The sequence below is a fragment of the Struthio camelus genome, chromosome 2 (genome assembly GCF_040807025.1).
Source record: "Struthio camelus isolate bStrCam1 chromosome 2, bStrCam1.hap1, whole genome shotgun sequence".
Lineage (NCBI taxonomy): Eukaryota > Metazoa > Chordata > Aves > Struthioniformes > Struthionidae > Struthio > Struthio camelus.
Genome location: NC_090943.1, coordinates 171,652,148 through 171,668,427, shown reverse-complemented (window position 1 = coordinate 171,668,427; position 16,280 = coordinate 171,652,148). Strand labels below are relative to the sequence as shown.

The following is a 16,280-nucleotide window of genomic DNA, read 5'->3' as shown; positions in this document are numbered from 1 at the left end:
CCGGGGACCTGGCTTTATAACCCTAAGAGCCACCTTAACAAGGGCTTTTATTTCACCTGAGTCCTCCAGCCGTAAGGTGCAGGGCTGCTCCGAGCATGCAAACCCTTGCCCCGAGGCGCTCACAGCATGGTTTTGTGGGTACTGGGCATCGCAGTCTAAACGTAGAAAAACGATGTGCCGGGAGCGATGGGAGCAAGGAGGCGATGCTGCCGTCGGCCTCCCGGCTGACGCTGGTGATGAGCGCGGCTCGGGTTACCCGTTTGACACCCTCTGGCTCGTGCACATCAGAGGTGTCCGATCGAAGGGGTGGCTAAAGCGGGGGCCTGGCTCGGGGCTTCCTTCGAGCTGCTGACCCCATTGCGCCAGTCCTCTCGTCTTGCCTTGCTCGGGCCGTGTGGCCCCAGGCTGTCGCAGTGCCGGGGTCGCTTGCTGCCCTGGGAAGCTCGCTGGCTGCCTGCAGCACGTTTCTCAGGAATGCGGGAATGTGGTAACCCCATTCCTTGGGAATACAATATGAGCTATGACATAATCCCTGGAGCAAGTGAGGAGCCATTAGCAGGTTCTTGCTTTCCGCAGTTGGTGGAGTGGAGCTGCGCGCCTTGGGATTCTGCTCGTTCCGGGGTATTTTCTCATGCTCCAAACACTGACAGGTGGCCCCATCGCCCAGGGCAATGGGTTGGGGGGGGGGGAAATTGTGCTTTAAATCATTCAACACCTCGGCGTGGCTTCCCCTGTTTATCTGAATTATAGGGCTGGCCTCCCGAATTGGTTACGAATATACTTTTCATATCAGCTCAGATTTGAGAGCTGGGTGCAGCAGGAGAACGCCACTCTGGAGCGTGATGTTGCCACTCAGCGCTCTGAAATGGGCCAGCGTTGTCCATCTGGGGAAAGAGAGATTTAGATTTGATGTGAATTAGAAGGTAAAGGACCTAGAAATGGTCCCGGGTTGATGGCGTTTAGAAACATTACAGAATCAGAGAATGGTTGAGGTTGGAAGGGACCTCTGGGGATCATCTAGTCCAACCCCCCTGCTCAAGCAGGGTCTCCTAGAGAATATTACCCAGGAGTATGTCCACATGGCTTTTGAATATCTCCAGGGAAGGAGATGCCACAAATCTCTGGAAAATAAAGTCCAGGACCGTTTGCAGCATGCTCTGGAACGATGGGTGGAGAGCAATTTGCTGACATTGCTTTACAACCAGTCTGGCCCTGGTCTCTCAGCTGGTCAGAACTTGGTCCTACAAGCTCCTGTCTTCCTGCTAGGGGTGGGTATGAGAGTCTGTGCTTGCCTATTCTCTCCTCCGCTGTTGTGGGTGAGCATCGCTTCTGTCCGTCTGTGTTTCCCTTTGAAAAGTCAGGCCACTAACTAGTTGCTTTGAAAGGTTTAGTTGGGAGGTGTTAGTGGGGGACCTCAAAGCACTTTGCAGTGAGAGCTGCAGGGTTAAAAGTGAACTGTATGGACTGGCATGAGGTAGGAGAGAAGTGTTGCAGGAAGCAAACGTTGGCTTTTTTTCTTTTTAACTTGGAATTGGGGAGCGGTTGGGTTTATGTAGTCAAAATGTTGCTTCTCTCTGTGTTTCCTGCTGTCAGTGAGTCTCTTTCCGGAGATGGGATGTTCTCTGAACTTCCCTCTCTGGAAGCAAATATGCATTTAAGCCCTCAGGAATTATGCTCAGGCCACTGTTGTCCAATTTCTTGAGTTTTTTCTTTTTCTTACCTCGTCCATGGCAATGGAGAAGAGAGACAAGATTTCACTAGTTCTTGTGAAATTTATCACTAAACCTTCTGGCTAGTGATCCCCAACTTGTGCTCCAACAGGTTGCTCGTGCGATTCTCATGGGAAGTAAAGAACTTGAAATGAAGAGTAAAATAAGATACTACCTGATGCGTGTTACTTGCTCAGGACTATTGCCTGTGGGCCATTGCCCTGAGTGTTACCCTGGTTTGCATAATGTTGGGGCATCGTGCAAACATGGTGTTGGAGCATCCCCTGGAACAGGTCTAGAAAATGGGAAGCTTAAGGCACCTCTGCTAATGTTCCCTTCATCGCTGTCATTGGGAGAGCTGCATCTGTGGGGGAGGGAGGGCGAATGTATTAAAAAATATTTAATTTGGCTCTGGTGTAGGCTCTGCTGTGAATTCATTAGTTGTCCTAGGAACCGTTGCGTTGTTAAGAGAAATAAACTCGTTAAAAGCTGTTTGTTTTGTGTTTATTTGGCCCCTGCATGGTGGGATCCCAGGCAGTGACGGTGATTCCTCTGTGCTCTTGCATTTTGGGCAGAAAGCAGTGGTGAAGTAAGGCCCTCAGGACTGCTGAAGGGCTTCCAGCAGCCTGGGTGATGACACTGAAATTATTCCACTGTAAAGTAGGTCTGGAAACCTTGCTGTCAGGACCGGTGTGAGTTTTCAGTTTTTAGTGCACGGCAAGGCATTTTCAAACCAGGGAGACAGAACCATCTAGAGGATGCTGCCTCCTATTCCTCAGCTCTCCCCCTTTCTCTGACTGTGTTTCTTGGCAGGATTTGTTCGTAACCTGCGGAGTGCATGTGTGAAGCTCTTCTGTCTTTGTTGAGAGTTGGAAAATGCGTAGGTCTGTGCTTCGAGTCAGTTGTCCAGGAAAGTTCTTCTCTCATCCCTTTGCTCCCCAGGGTATCGCCTGCTCCTGCCTGGCTGAACGGCAAAGACACGTTGTGTCTTCACCCCTCTGAAAATAGGCTGCCCGAACTATAACCATTGCAGTTTAAGCAGGAATGTTAATAGAGCAACTCCCCTTTTCACCTTTACCTCCGCTGCATGCGCTCCCTTATTTTCTTTTTGGTAGGTGTGGTCCTGCTCGTGCAGGTCTCGCTGCTGTCCCTGCCTTGACTTGGCAGGGTTTGGTGCTGAGCGGTGTGATGGGACAGAGCTGCATGTGCTGCGGCAGGAGCCTTACCTTTGTTGAGTGGAGTTTGTTATCTTCATTTGTTCTTGGACGCTTTCTGCTCTGGGTCATTGCTTTCGTTCCTCCTTGACACCTCCGTGGAGGTACTCTGCCCTGGGAACAGATGAAATGGTATGTTCTTCACTAACCATTAGAGAATTGTTGTGAAACAGCCGCTGTCTTATAAAGCTCAGAGTGTTTTGCACCTCAAGTGGAAAACAGTTAAGTGTTACTTCCACAGGTCTTGTTTCTGGTGGGATCTCATGCGATTTTTATGCAGAGCAGGAGCAGAGGTACAGCTGGGTGGAAGGAGTGTCTTCTCCTGCTGCTGACACTCACTGCGCTGTTGGTGACTCTTGACTCCTGTCCAACACTTCTCCGTTTTTGAGCTCTCTGTATGTCAATCTTTGACCACCTGTACCTTTGGATGCTGCTGGCGGGGTTGTGGCCCTTCCCAGAGCTCGGACAGCCGTAATACTCTGCGCTTGTGTGTTGTTCTGTAGCTTGTGAGCAAATCATTGGGCTACAAATGAGGGGAGTTCCAGCTCTGCCCATGGTGTCTACACCACACTGTGTAAATCCCCTTTGGAGCTTCAGTTACTGTATCCATAAAACAATTGTTGTAGCAAATTTGTGACGTTAAGTTCAGACTTATGTCTCTGTCCAGGAAAAGCGTCTAAATTTGGCCAAGTAAATTGTTACCGTGATTTACTTATTTATTTATTTTTTTTATTTAGACTCAAGTGGTGCAGCATTGCTTTCCAAGTGCCAGTCTGGCAAGCCTAGAAACTAAAGTACTTGCTTAGCCACAGGACAGGCAGGGAGGAGGCAGCAACAGCCAAAAAGGAGCAGCAAGCTAGCATGCTCTGGGCGTTAAATTCGAGGATCTGCTCCCCCTGAAATTCTGGTGTGATCTTGGACAAGTCACTCCAGCACCCACCCGATTTTAAGGGTGTTTCGGTGCCTGCAGATGAAACTAGAGCACTTCAGAGGTCTGCTTGAGCCTATTTGTTTTTCAAAGGATGCGACGATAAAGATTTAGGTAATTGTTTAAATAAGATAGTAAGGCAAAGTCCTGCTCACCGGGAGTGTTTAGTGCGCCAAGACAAGTGAGATGTAGGAGGTGGCTGATGAGGGCTGCACTCTTGGAGATGTGTGCTCAAAGGTTGTATAGTAGCGCATTAAACAGTTCAGAAATTACATTTGTTTTGAGGGCTGGTGGTTGATCATGCTTTTGACCCAAAGGCTGGACGAGGTATGTCTGTTCATCCTCTGTGCGTGGATGGGGAGTCTGGGCAGGGGCGTTCCAACTCTGCTGTCCTTGACTTCAACTTCACCCTTGGTTTAGGGGCAAGGCTAGTCACTTCAGACACTTAAATTGCAACTTTTGCAGCAATGTGGCCAATACACGGAGATAAGGCCTGGAGGTGCTGGATGCAACCTATAATGGCACTTTCTTTGCACAGCTCAGGACAGTTCCCAGGCAGACTGCTTCTTGCCTTTTCAGCTTAGGTAAAGTTTGTGGTAAAGCAACGAACCAAAGGTATCCTCCATTGTGGAATAAAGAGGCTTTTCTAGATGGTAATGTGCAGCCAAGTGGTATGTTAGATTTTTATCAGAAATTTTTAGTGCGTAACAAATTGAATCGAACAGAGTCTTGCTTTGGCTCTGGATGACTGCAAGGTCCCTTGAAAGCAGTGTTCTCACTGACTGTTACTAATCTGGGCCCTTATTCAGGGCTTAAACCACAGCAGCGAGATCCCTGGTGTTTTCTTCGCTTTGCCTCTTGGTGCCAACTACGGTCGCTTCCTGAAGCAAGGTCCAGATCATGCAGTTTTGACCCACTTAATGTGACCGGGAGGACAGAAGAGATGGTGTGGGCTGAGCTGTCATGGAGAACTCCAGCTGTAATCACAAGCTTCACCCATTTCTGATGATCCTCACGGGTGCTCCTGTCTCTTTGGTCTTCTCTCAGAGGCTTCTGCCTCCTCTTTACTTTTTATAAAAGAAAAACCAGGGCAGTGAAGGGCTGCGCCGTGATTTTGGTTCCTTCTGCCGCATTTCTGCTGGTGGCACCTGGGTGGCCGGCGTGTCCCGCCTGCGTGGGTGTGATGCTCTGGTAGTTTTGTTGGCATGTTCTGTTCTTCTCCAGTTTTCCTGAGTAATATTGCAGCGCAAAGTAGAGACGGTGGAAACACAGGCTGGGTTTGAGGATGCTTGAGCGTTACATTGGGGAAGAGAGCTGGGGAAGAACAGGGAAAGTTGCAGCTCAAGGTAATTATTTCAGTATTATTATTTATCTTGCTGAAGCAGCAGTCTGTGCTGCAAATGTATAATCCAGAGAGCGCTTGTCCTAGAGCGTTTGCAGTTTTAAACCGTAAAACTACAGAGTGCAAATGGATGTGATGGATACGGGAGAGTGTTGTAAAGCCCTCCTCGCGGAGGGTAGACCTTTCGCTCTCTTCTAGCAACACTTAGAACAGTTAATTAAGACTCATTTCTTTTTCTCTGTGCTGTCTGTTCTACGTATTTTCCTTTTTTATGCGAAGTTGTCCTACGTCAGTGGATGATGTTTTCTTTAGTTTGTGTGCTGTGAGGAGTGAAGAATACCTAAAAAGGGGCAGGCGCTAACTTTTTTCGAGGCGACCCTTGTGTTTCCGTGCCCGTCTTCGATGGCTTCCCGGGACGCCCCCTGTGCAGGCCTGCTTCTCTCTGATCAACCAGCTCTGGTGTTGAATTGGCCGGTGGAAAATGAACGAGGAATGGCCTGAACTGCTCTCTTTGGTTGTGTTTTGGGTAATGTAGAGCTGGGAGATTTTCCTCCTGCAAGGTGGCTTCTGGGAGGGGCGCAAACGTTTCGGCGTCAATCCTTAGCGAAAGCACCTGCTCGGGCTGTCGTCTTTCCTGCCTCTTCCTTTTCCCATCTCTTGTGTCCATATATAACAGCGAACGCTTCCAGTAAGTGATGAAAATTGCCAATTAACTGCCTGTGAGAAAACGGGGGAACGCCAGCTGCGAGCAAGCCATTTTTCCTGTCCCAACTGTGCAGCGTAACCCTATCCACTTCCCAATTTGCCTTTCAGACTTTGCGTTTCTCTCTGGCGTTTAGGTGGGTATACCCCAGCGAGGTGCCGGGTACGGCCCGTTGGGGCAACGGGGAGAGCAGCACCGGAGCGAGGAGGGAGATGGGGAACGGGGCCCAAGGAGAAACTTTAGCCGAAGGTTTATTCTGGTGCGTGGGAGCTATCTTTACCCATCTTGGCTCAAGCCAGCCCTTGCATTTTTAAAGTCCTCGCAGGAGCCTCCAGCTTGGCATGCGATTCACGACAGGCATGTCAGCCCCGGCTTGGCCTCCTCGCCGCAGCCTCAGGAAGCTTCTCGCTCCGTTCACAGGTGCCTTTCCAATTTTAAGATTTGGGTTGAACGCGTAGAACTGATGGAATTTGGGCCCGAATCCTCTGGTCGGATGCAATTACCGTAAATTAAAAAAGCCTCCAGGCTCAGTACGGAGAGCTGCAGGCTTTGAGGCCTGGGCACTCGGGGCTCTTGAGGCCGGGGGGAATCGCGTGGTATCAGAAATGGATTTGAGGGCTGATTGCCTCCCGTGGTAATTTTGACTTTAATGATCTCATCCCAAACGTCTCGTGTGTTTGCCACTTGGCCGATCTACTTCTCGGTTGTCCTGACCCCTACTTGTCCATCAATCCATATAGGCTGTGAAGGGTGATTAGTCGTAAGAGGTGATGTACGACGTTGTGCTGGGGAAAAGGCCTTCCTCCTTTCTCTGGATGAAGTCCCAGCTGACAGCTGGCTTGGTGGCACTTGACCTTCTGCAGGTCTCCCTCGAAAACCGGAGCTTGTTGGGGAACGATCTCGCAAGTTGGGCCTTTATGGGCGCAGGTGCGTTCCCCGCGGCGCTCGGACCTCTGCCTAAGCTGCTGAGCTCGCCTGCACCCCGCTCCGGGGCCTGAGGCGCTTGCAAAGCGCCTGCTCCAACGCCAGGGAGTTTCTGCTTTGGGTCCGAGGAATAAGCTGGGGCTTGTTGCTTGTGCGACCTTCAGCTGCTCCCCAGTGGCTGCCTTTGAGGATCACTCTGAGGGTTGTTGCTCCCTTCCCATGGGGCTACTTCTTCCTGCCTATCAAGTAAGGCCTGAGGAACAGCTCTTAAACCCTTGTTTTGAGCTAGGAAAGTGCTGTTTCCGTCACGCTTTGCCTCCTGACACCCTGGAAGTTATCGTTTTGCAAGGCGCTCGGCACTTTTGTAACGTGCGTGGATTGAGAACTGATGGCAGAGCTGGGAAGAGCATCCAGGCGTCTTGGCTTTTACTCCTTGACCCCAGCTACCGGGTATGCTCCACCTTGAGATCGGCTTCGTCATCAGAAGGGATGCTCTGGAGAGATCCTACCTGCTTTCTTCACCTTCCACGTATCTACTGGGGACCTTAGCTGGTTGGCCGCGGGACGTGATTCAGGTGCCGTCTCCTTCAAGCCGGTCGGCCTTTGCTCCCTTGGCCAAGGGTGCCCAGATTGCCTCTCGGGAAACAACAGCGCGCGTGTAGGCGCTCCGCCGGGTTCCTGGCAGCAGAGCGGCGGCTCCCTGGGTGCCGCAGAAAGCACGGTTGTGGTGGCCGCGCTCGGGTTCGTGAGCTTGGGCGAAACGGGGCTGCCGCCTGAGCAAACACAGCAAGTCCCCCTTTGGCCCCTTGAACCAAGGTAACGTCGTGCCGCTCGCCAGATGGTGCATTTAAGCAGAGGCAAATGGACCCGTCCCCATCCTGTAATGTCCCTCTGGCTCTCCCACACGCCAGGATATTCAGTGACCATCCTCGCTTGCTGTAAAGCCCCTTTGGGTGCTCCCGCGCACCGTGACCCCTCGCCCAGTCCTGGCTCGCCTGTGCTGGGGCAGGAGCTTTCACCTTGGCAGCTCCTGCAGTCAGGAGCAGCCTCTCTGCGTTTTATTCCTCTGCCTCATTGCTTCCCCATCTGTTTTCAGTTCCCGGCTGCAAACGTACCTTTTCTTTTCGGCTTTCGCCTCCTTTTTGCTTCCAGTTTTCATTTTAATTGCAGCCGCGTTGTTTAACTCAGCACGTTTCCAGCGCCGAGCAGCAGCGCGAGAGGTTTCCGTAGGGGATGGTGGCCAGCTAAGAAGCGCTCGGGCTTTGGGTGCTCTCAGGTGGGCAAAACTTTCCCCTGGAGTCCCCCCGGGAGGGATTCGGCCCCGGGGATAAACGAGGGTCTGCTCTCGAGGCGTCGTTGTTTGAACGATTTTTAGAAACACTTTTTTAGCCCCCGCCGGTGGGGCTCGGCTGAGCACCGCCAGCTCCCCCCGGCTGCTCCAAGGTGGGAACTGCTGCGCACCTCCACCCAAAAGTCCCCGAAAGCGTTAGGGATCCTTTCAGTGGGTTCTGCCGTTTAGGATCGGGCCAGGATTTAATAACACCTCCTAATCGGAAAGGAAGATGCTGAGCTGTATGTAGTTACCCCCCAGCCTGTTTTGCGTAACCATCTATCTATCTTCCCCCGTCTTTAAATTCTTCAGACGTAAGCGTTTTCCAAAACGCACCCAGGCGCAAGCGGGTGCAGTCCGCCAAAGCAAAAATTTGCCTTTTTCCTCCCCTCTTTTTTGCGAAGCCGATGCAGGAGCGGAGCTGGCCGCCTGCGGGCTCCCGCGGCCCGGACCCTCGCGTCCGTCCCATCCGCGGCAGTACCCTCTAGGGGGCACGATGCGGCTGCGTTTGCACGGCGCGCTTGGGGAAAAGATGCGAGCACTTTTTTGCAGCGGGAGGAAAGGGCGTTTTTTTGAGGTTTTTTTTTGTTTGTATGTTTTTTTGTGTTTTTTGGGTTTTTTTTTTCCCATGGGAAACGGCAGCGGGTAAAGTAACCGAAGAGTTGCCAGAAGCAGCAAAAAGCACGAGCGATTAGCGGGGAGCACCCGCCTCGCCGGAGCTGCCGGCCTTCTGCTCGTCGGCGGTGCTCCGTTTCCCTCTTGGGCGGCCCCGCGATCTTTGTTAGTCCTGCTCGCGATTGAAGACGCGGGGCTCGCGAAGGAATCCTCCGCCTGAATTTGGTTTTGATCGGTCCTGCTGGTTTTAAGGTGAGCCCCGAAACGAGCTGAGTTTTGGAGCACGCTTGTTTTAAATAGCAGGAAGGGCCAAGTTTAGAAAACCCGAGCTGGTCCGTTGAGGTTGTTTCCTTCTCTTGACCTAAGCGTCATTCAACCCTTCTGATACGCCGAGCCCTGAACGCCTGCTGGCCTCCTCCTTGCTTAAAAACCCCGTGACTGTCACTGTGCATCCAGCATAACTCAGCATCTGCATCAAGGGACAAGGGTTTAACTTAAACATAGCACCGTTTTCTTACTATTAACGCAGCCTGTATTATCACAGAATGGTTGAGGTTGGAAGGGACCTCTGGAGATCATCTAGTCCAACCTCCCTGCTCAAGCAGGGTCCTCTAGAGCACATTGCCCAGGATCACATCCAGACGGCTTTCGAATATCTCCAGGGAAGGAGACTCCACCACCTCTCTGGGCAACCTGTGCCAATGCTCTGTCACCCTCACAGTGAAGAAGTTTTTTCTCAGGTTTAGAAGTTTTTCTCAGGTTATCGAGCTGCTAGGAAGGAGAGGTGGTGGCGTTGACACGCGGAGAACGTGACTCCACGTGCAGTTAAAGCCATCTCTTGGAGTCAATCCTGTTTTCCAGTGCTCCTCTAATTACCTCTAGCCTTGCTATGTCTGGTTACCGCGTTAGAGCCCGCGTGGCTTTTGCGGCCGGTCCGTGACGTTTCTCGCCCGACGCTGATTTCCGCCTGGTTAGTTGATTCCTAGCGCTCACGCGCGTTCACCGGTCGGTCTTATTCGGCTGTATGGTTTAAAGGAAGCCGGCGCCCTGCCTTTCCCACGCTTTTTGGCCGCGTCGCTTAAACTCGTCGCTGCCGTCTTTCCACCCGATGAAGAGTCATGGTTTGCTGCGTTAGTCGCTACGTCAGGCAGAGAGGAAATGTCATGATACATCTCCGCCGGACCCCGAAATAAGGCTCCGGTCGCGTCCGTGGAGCATCGGTAGGCGAGGAGCCGAACGGCGGGAGCAAACCCGCGCCGAAGCGAAAGGCTCTGCTGTCGAACCGCGCGCGTCTCTGCCGATCGACCGCCTTCGGTCGGTCCCTGCCGACCTGCGTTGCCTTGGATTAAGGTGGCAAATAGCTGTCTTTATGCCAGAGATATCTGGCGATTCTTAGCAACTCAGCTGGCGAGCAGAGGGCTGGCAGGTGTTCCTGCTGCTATCGAAATCTGTGGTAGCCCCCCCCAAAAATACTGTCTTGCACGGTAATTCTCCTAAGTGTACTGGGTAGCGTAGATAAACCGGGATGCCAAGACGTCTTGCGTATGTGTGTTGTTGTTTTTTTTTTTTTTTCCCTCCCCTTCTGTAATTGCACGGCCCTAACGATGCTGCTGGGAAGAGCCTCGTTCTTCGGCGCCCGCGGGAACCTTTGCGGGAGGGCGCCTGCGCGAGCGCCGCAACGCGCCCAAAGGCCGAGGGGAGCAGCGCACGCCGCGTCCTTCCTTTGCGAGGGCCAAAAGGCGGGCTGGGGCGGGTTGGGAAGACAAAACCAAACCAACAAACCCTCTTGGAAGAAGAGTGTCGTTTTAGCAAGGGTTGAAAATTCAACATCCGTAGCAGAGACTTCCTTCCAACTGGCAAAAACCAACCCAACAACCCCTCCAACCCTGCACCTCTCAATGAAGCATCCTCAGGTTATTTTCTTTTCTGCTCTCTCTTTCTCTCTCTCATTTACCAAGAGGGAGGTATCTGAGCTCCGGAGGTAAGGAGGCACCCGGGGAAGCAGGCGCTTTGGGGTGTCCCTGCGTGTTGTCCTGCCGGCACAGCCCAGCGTGGCACCTTCTTCCTGCCCGAGAAGACCACATGTTTCAAAGGCTCTTTTCTAAAGGCTGGATGAATTCGGCTTTGGGCAGATGAGGTTCCTCACCTTCCTCGCCGGAGCCCGACGTCGCGGCCCCGGCTTCGGCGGAGCGCGGACGTGCCCGTGGGAGCACGGCGCAGCCGGCCGCGACCTCGGCCTGCCGCGTGGCCGGTAAGTAAGACGCTCGGCAGCTCGGTCCCTTTGCAAAGTAATGAAGTGGAAATGAACTCCCCGCCTGGAGAGGCGAGGAGGGGGGGGATCAGCCCGCCGAGATTGATGGACTGCGCTGGCGGCGGGTACCGAGCCCGACCATCTCACTTTGGAGAGCAATTCATCTAAAGATTCGGTAATCTGTCATCCTCTCGCGCTCCCTAATAGGCGCCGGGCGTCCCCACCGTCTCGGGGAGATTTGTTCGGGTAGTTTTTGGTCTCGCTGCTGCTGCCGCCTCCTCGCTTTTCCTGCCTTACGCAGCCGGGGAGGAGCCCGACGCAAGGCGCGAAGGCGTCTTCCAGCCCCGCTCTGGCCGGGTGAGATTTGGGGTGGGAAGCAACGAGCGGGTGCAAGCTCACGGCACTGAGCTTTGCCATAGATCAAGGATGTAGAGAGAGAGAGATATTTTTAAACCTGTTTTATCACTGATTTTTTTCCTCCCGTGCAGCCAGCGTGGAGAGCGGATGAGGAGACGCGTTCCCTCCGACTTTTTTGCTGCTCTCCTTGTTGCTTTTGCGAGGTAGCTAGGGTGGAAAACGCCGACGTTGGCCACCTTTCCCAAAACGGTTCTGCGGGCCCCCTGAAGGTCTACGGACAACGGGTTGAAATCGCAGGATAAAACACCACTGTGCAAGATTTGCCTCCCCTTGCTATTCTCCCCCCCCCCCCCCCAAAAAAAAACCCCTCCAATCAAACCGAACAGGCTATGGCAGGGTGTCTCCTATAACCGCGTGCGGTTTGAAATCGCTTTTCCGTTGCGCGCTCGCTGCAGCCGTTTGCGGGGCGTTATTCCAGCCATCGATTAGGAAATATGCAGTTCATCTGGAGACAGGAAGGTCGGGGACTTGCAAAAGCGATGGCTCGACCGTGCTCCTAGCACCGGGCCCATCCGCAGGGTGAACAGCTAATGCATTAATCCGCCGTGCTGGGGAGACCTGGGGAAGGAGGGGAAGATTTAAAAGCGACCAGCCCTCTGCTCTGCCTAGGGCGGTAGAAGAAACGTCAAAGCAGCTCTGGGAAGGAAGAAAAAGGTTAGTTTTTTTGGAGTTTTATCCTTGCTTCTGCTGCCGCCGATGCCTTTGGTGGGCTGGAGGAAGAGTCTGCTCATCTTTCCGTGCCTCCCTTTTCCTGTCTTTGAATTAGGGAAAGATGCTTCTGGGAGACTGAGGACCGACGGTAAAGAAATGTCTCCGAGTTGTCCTAAGGGACGGACAAAGTGTTCTCCGTTGCAGGCTTCCCTGGGAGAGACGGGGAGCGAAAGCGCCTCGGGACGCCCGAAGCTGAGAAAATAAAAGTGCAGGTTAGCAAAGAGAGCGGTCACTTTGGCAAGCGCCTGCTTGGCAAAGGCTGCGGAGGGGCTTGCTTGGCGTTACCACCGCCCCGCGGGTAGGAGCGGTCGTCTTGAGATGCGGCTCCCCCGCGCTGGCCGGCAGCACGCGCCGGGTCGGCTTATTAATCGGTAGCGGATTTAATAGCCCGGGGACGCGGCCGATACCGGCGTTAATAACGGGGCGCTGCGGTCGGTAGTCCGAGGCTTCCTGCCGGCGGTCGCTGCAAGCGGGGAGGCACGAGCGTGGCACGGCGCGCGGCCGTCCTGCCGCTGAGCCCCCGCCGGCGGGTGCCTTGGCGTGTGAATAGCCGTACAGTTGGGGAATTTGCACGGCTGCGCTGAAACCCGAGGCTTTCGCGCGCGTCGCCCCGCGGACGGGCAGAAGCGTGTCGAAGCGCGGCGCCAATTCCAAGGAGCCGCGGCGCAGGGTTAAAGCCCCTTTATTTACGTCCCGCTCGAGTCCTCTCCGCCTCCGTTTTGCATCTGGGTGTTTAGGGGGGAAGCGATGTTACTTGTGCTGTGGTCACCGTGCCCGTTGTGAGAGTGCGAGTCCCGCTCGCTAGCTTCCACGGGCACGGTTCTCGGCGGACGGGGAGTCCTGGAGGTGACACTGGTGACGTCCTCTCCTCCGGTTTTCCAGCCTGGCTTTGGAGAGGTTGTCCTGGTTGCTCCGTGCCTCGGTTTCCCCATCTGATCAATGGGACCGACACCTTAACGCTGCTGAGGATGAACCCCGTAACGAATTGTAAGCTGCTCGGATGCCCTGGCGTTGAAGCCGAAGGAAGGTGCCGAGGCGGAAAGGCGGCTGCGTGCGTCTGTGTTTGTGTTTCGGTGGCTGTCCCAGGAGGCGAGGGAGCAGCAAGTCCTTCTCGCCGCTCATCCTGTTTAATTGCCCCCACGTACCGTGATGGTCGTTTGGCCCCAGGAGATCTCAGCCCATATCGTGGGTAACTGTCACTTACTGACCTCCCACAAGCAGAGCTCGGGGCAGCAGGGTTATTTACCTCGAGGAGGTCTCCCGTGACATTGCTGCATGTCCATGTTCCTTCCTCCGTTTTTCTCAGATGGCTCTGAAAAGCCATGTAAATGCTCTGAAAACTCAAAGTTGGACCTATCTCACCTTTTACGCCTTTGCTGCTCTTTGGCTGTATGGTCATGCTAGACCTTCTGAGGGCCTCACTGCTTTTGGGATCATCTCGTTACCCCCCATTGTTGCATCTATTAAAACAACCAACCCGCCCTGTAAGAATTAGATGCAGTGAAGAAATCGTGCACGTTTTCTGGTGGTTGTCTTGAAAACGCATCTGCAAAAGCAAACGCTGAGCTTGGCTAAAACTGTTGCCACCGCCTTGGCCGGAGTGAAGCGCTTTGCTCCGGCAGGCTCTGCTCCCGGCCGCCTGCTCGTTATTCCTGCAGCCTCTTGGGCGGGCGATTTGGGAGCTGGGCAATGGCGATGGCCGGGCATGAGCAGCCGTTCATTAATTCAGGATGGCTCCGACCCTGCCTGATCCACTGGATCCCGCCTGGAGTATTGCATTATAATTGCTGAGAGTCTACAAACGAGCCCTCATCTACTCCTTGAAAGACTTCTGAAACGTTTTCGCTATAAATTTGGCAAACGTGCCGATCTACGAGGGAGGGCCAAGCTCTCATGTTTTTGCTACTTCGTATTGGCTTGTGCCCTACTCGTGTTTATAGAAATAAATACGCTGGAAGCCCGCTAGTCTTTGACAGCAGTAACTGTTTCTATTGCTCTGTATCAAATATGGTGCAAATTACTGAACGCTGAATTAATAATTACTTCCCAGGTTGATATAAATTTCCATGTAGCTAAATATTGATATTCCGTTTGTGCTTTATTGATGGCCGTTCTCTTAGGTTGCCGTGTTGTTCCCGTTTTTATGAATACAAAAAATCAAAGGCGGTTTATGATTTTAAATAGCCCCGAGCTCGGTTGCGTTGTTTTACATCTGAAACCGCTTGTGTTAATCAAGGCGAGGAGGTTTGGGTGGCATTACTTGGGGTCAACGAAGAGCTTTCAGTCCGCGGCATTAAGACACGTCTGAAGGAAGCAAGCTCGAGCGCTCGAATTAACTGACGGGAGCTGCAGGGGATGCAGAGTCAGGCTGGGATCGATGTCACGACTTAACGGAGAAGCTGTTGAGTGCTGAACAGGCCACGGATGTGTTTTCCCCACCTGGGAGCAGCTTTGGCAGCTTATCAGGAGCCTGCAGGCCCCATGCAGCAGATCCCACCATCCTTGCCTCTGCCCTGGAGATGCTGCTGGAGGGGTGCTGGGTCCCAGGGTGCCATCAGATCCCTGTGAGGAGTGGAGAAGGTGCTGCTCCCTGGGTGTCTCTTTCCCGTGTGCCTTGGGGCTTGGTGCTGAAACCACGGGCGATGCTGCAGGCACCTAGGCGCTTTCCTTTGTGATATCCACATCCAGCAGCAACGGAAAAGCTCAGGAGGCAGAGGATGAGAAGGGGGATTTGTCTTGTGCTCTGTTCGCTCTCCCCAGCTCCTAATTGCTTCCCGAAATGGCACCGGTTTTGTCTGTTCTTGGGAGCTGTCACCCCGGAGGAGGCACGTTGCCTCCCTGAAGAGACAGCCCATGTCTAGGGGCCCCGCCTGCCACACCTGAGACTTGCACAGGCACATCAAGAGGAGAGACTCATCCTCGAGAAGCATCTGTGAAGGGTTTTGCTTAGTTTGTAGGAAGACTTAATTGAATTTCTTCTCTTATGTAGGTTTAGTCCTCTCTGGAAGAGTTTGTTCAAATGCCACCCAGGCTTGGCTTGGCCTGACTTCAAAATGGAGCTTGATGGAAGGTCAAACCTGTGGGGCTGCAGCCCTTTCCCTACCGAAGAGTGACAGCGGGGCAAAGCCCCCATTGCGGCGTTTTGGCTGCCAGACAGATCACTTTGACTCTCACATCCATCTACCAGCAAGTGACAGTGCCCAAGGATGGTTTCTGTGCAAGATTGCATTGCTTTCTGCCTTGAGTGCAATAACACTAGCGATAACTTTATCAGGTTATATTCTTCCTCTGTCCAATCTATACTGCTGCTTTCCTGGTTCCCAAATGCAAGAGCGTTTGCCATGACGGAGATGTAATTCTCAGCTTTTTTTTTTTTTTGGTTAATTGTTAAAATTGCTGTAAAAGTCTGACTCGTGGTACGAGGGCTAGGTGGACACGCTGGTTTAGGTTTTATTGTACAACCTGGCTCTCGCTAAAGAAGTTTGTTTTTGCTGAAGGCTTCCACCAAACTGCTGAGTCAAGTGAACGGCTTGATGGGCTAACGTCTTCTCTGCTACCTTCTGTTCAGACCCTGGAGCCCCATTTGCCTGGGAAAAGAAGTTGTATTTCTTGGAAGGCAGCTCGTTTTAAAGGAGCCCTCCAGCAAACGCTTGAGAGAGCTCTTGGTGGAGGAGACGGTTCATAGTCCGGGGGCAGTTTTAACCTCCATCTGGGCAAAAGCGGCTGCCTGATCATATGTGTTGTCTTTGGAAGTGTTGTTCAGGGGCTTGGGCTGATCTTGACCGTAGCAAGTGTGATTTTATTTAGTGCTTAAGAGTATCAGATAGCGTGCCCTAGCCTTGACCTACCTGGAAGATGTTCACATATTGGTAGGGCCTTGTGGAGCCGTTGAGGTGGGGGTCTGCAGGTGGGCAGTTCATTGGGCTCCACCAAGACCTGCAAGGGGCTGCGGTCCCCGTGGTGGTCAGTGCTTTCTTCCTGGAGATGACACCTTCTCAGAGCTGCGCGGTGCCGTTGGCCAGTGGCTTTTTACTTTTCAAATGGTGGCATTGCGAAAAGGTCACGCTGCTTGGCCAAGCCATGCAAGAAGCCTGTGCAGAAGGGCTTGGGGGGGGGGGGGGGGGACTCAAACAAAA

General features: G+C 53.1%; 1 protein-coding gene and 1 long non-coding RNA gene across 3 annotated transcripts in view; both read left to right on the top strand.

Annotated features, from left to right (window-relative positions):
* ZC3H3 (zinc finger CCCH-type containing 3) overlaps positions 1–16,280 on the top strand; it is a 167,634-nt gene that overhangs the window by 32,714 nt on the left and 118,640 nt on the right. The gene's annotated exons all lie outside the window — the stretch shown is intronic.
* Positions 11,649–14,121, top strand: LOC138066107 (uncharacterized). The gene is made up of 3 exons (XR_011139369.1): positions 11,649–12,087; positions 12,200–12,356; positions 13,027–14,121. It is a non-coding gene; the product is annotated as an uncharacterized lncRNA (long non-coding RNA).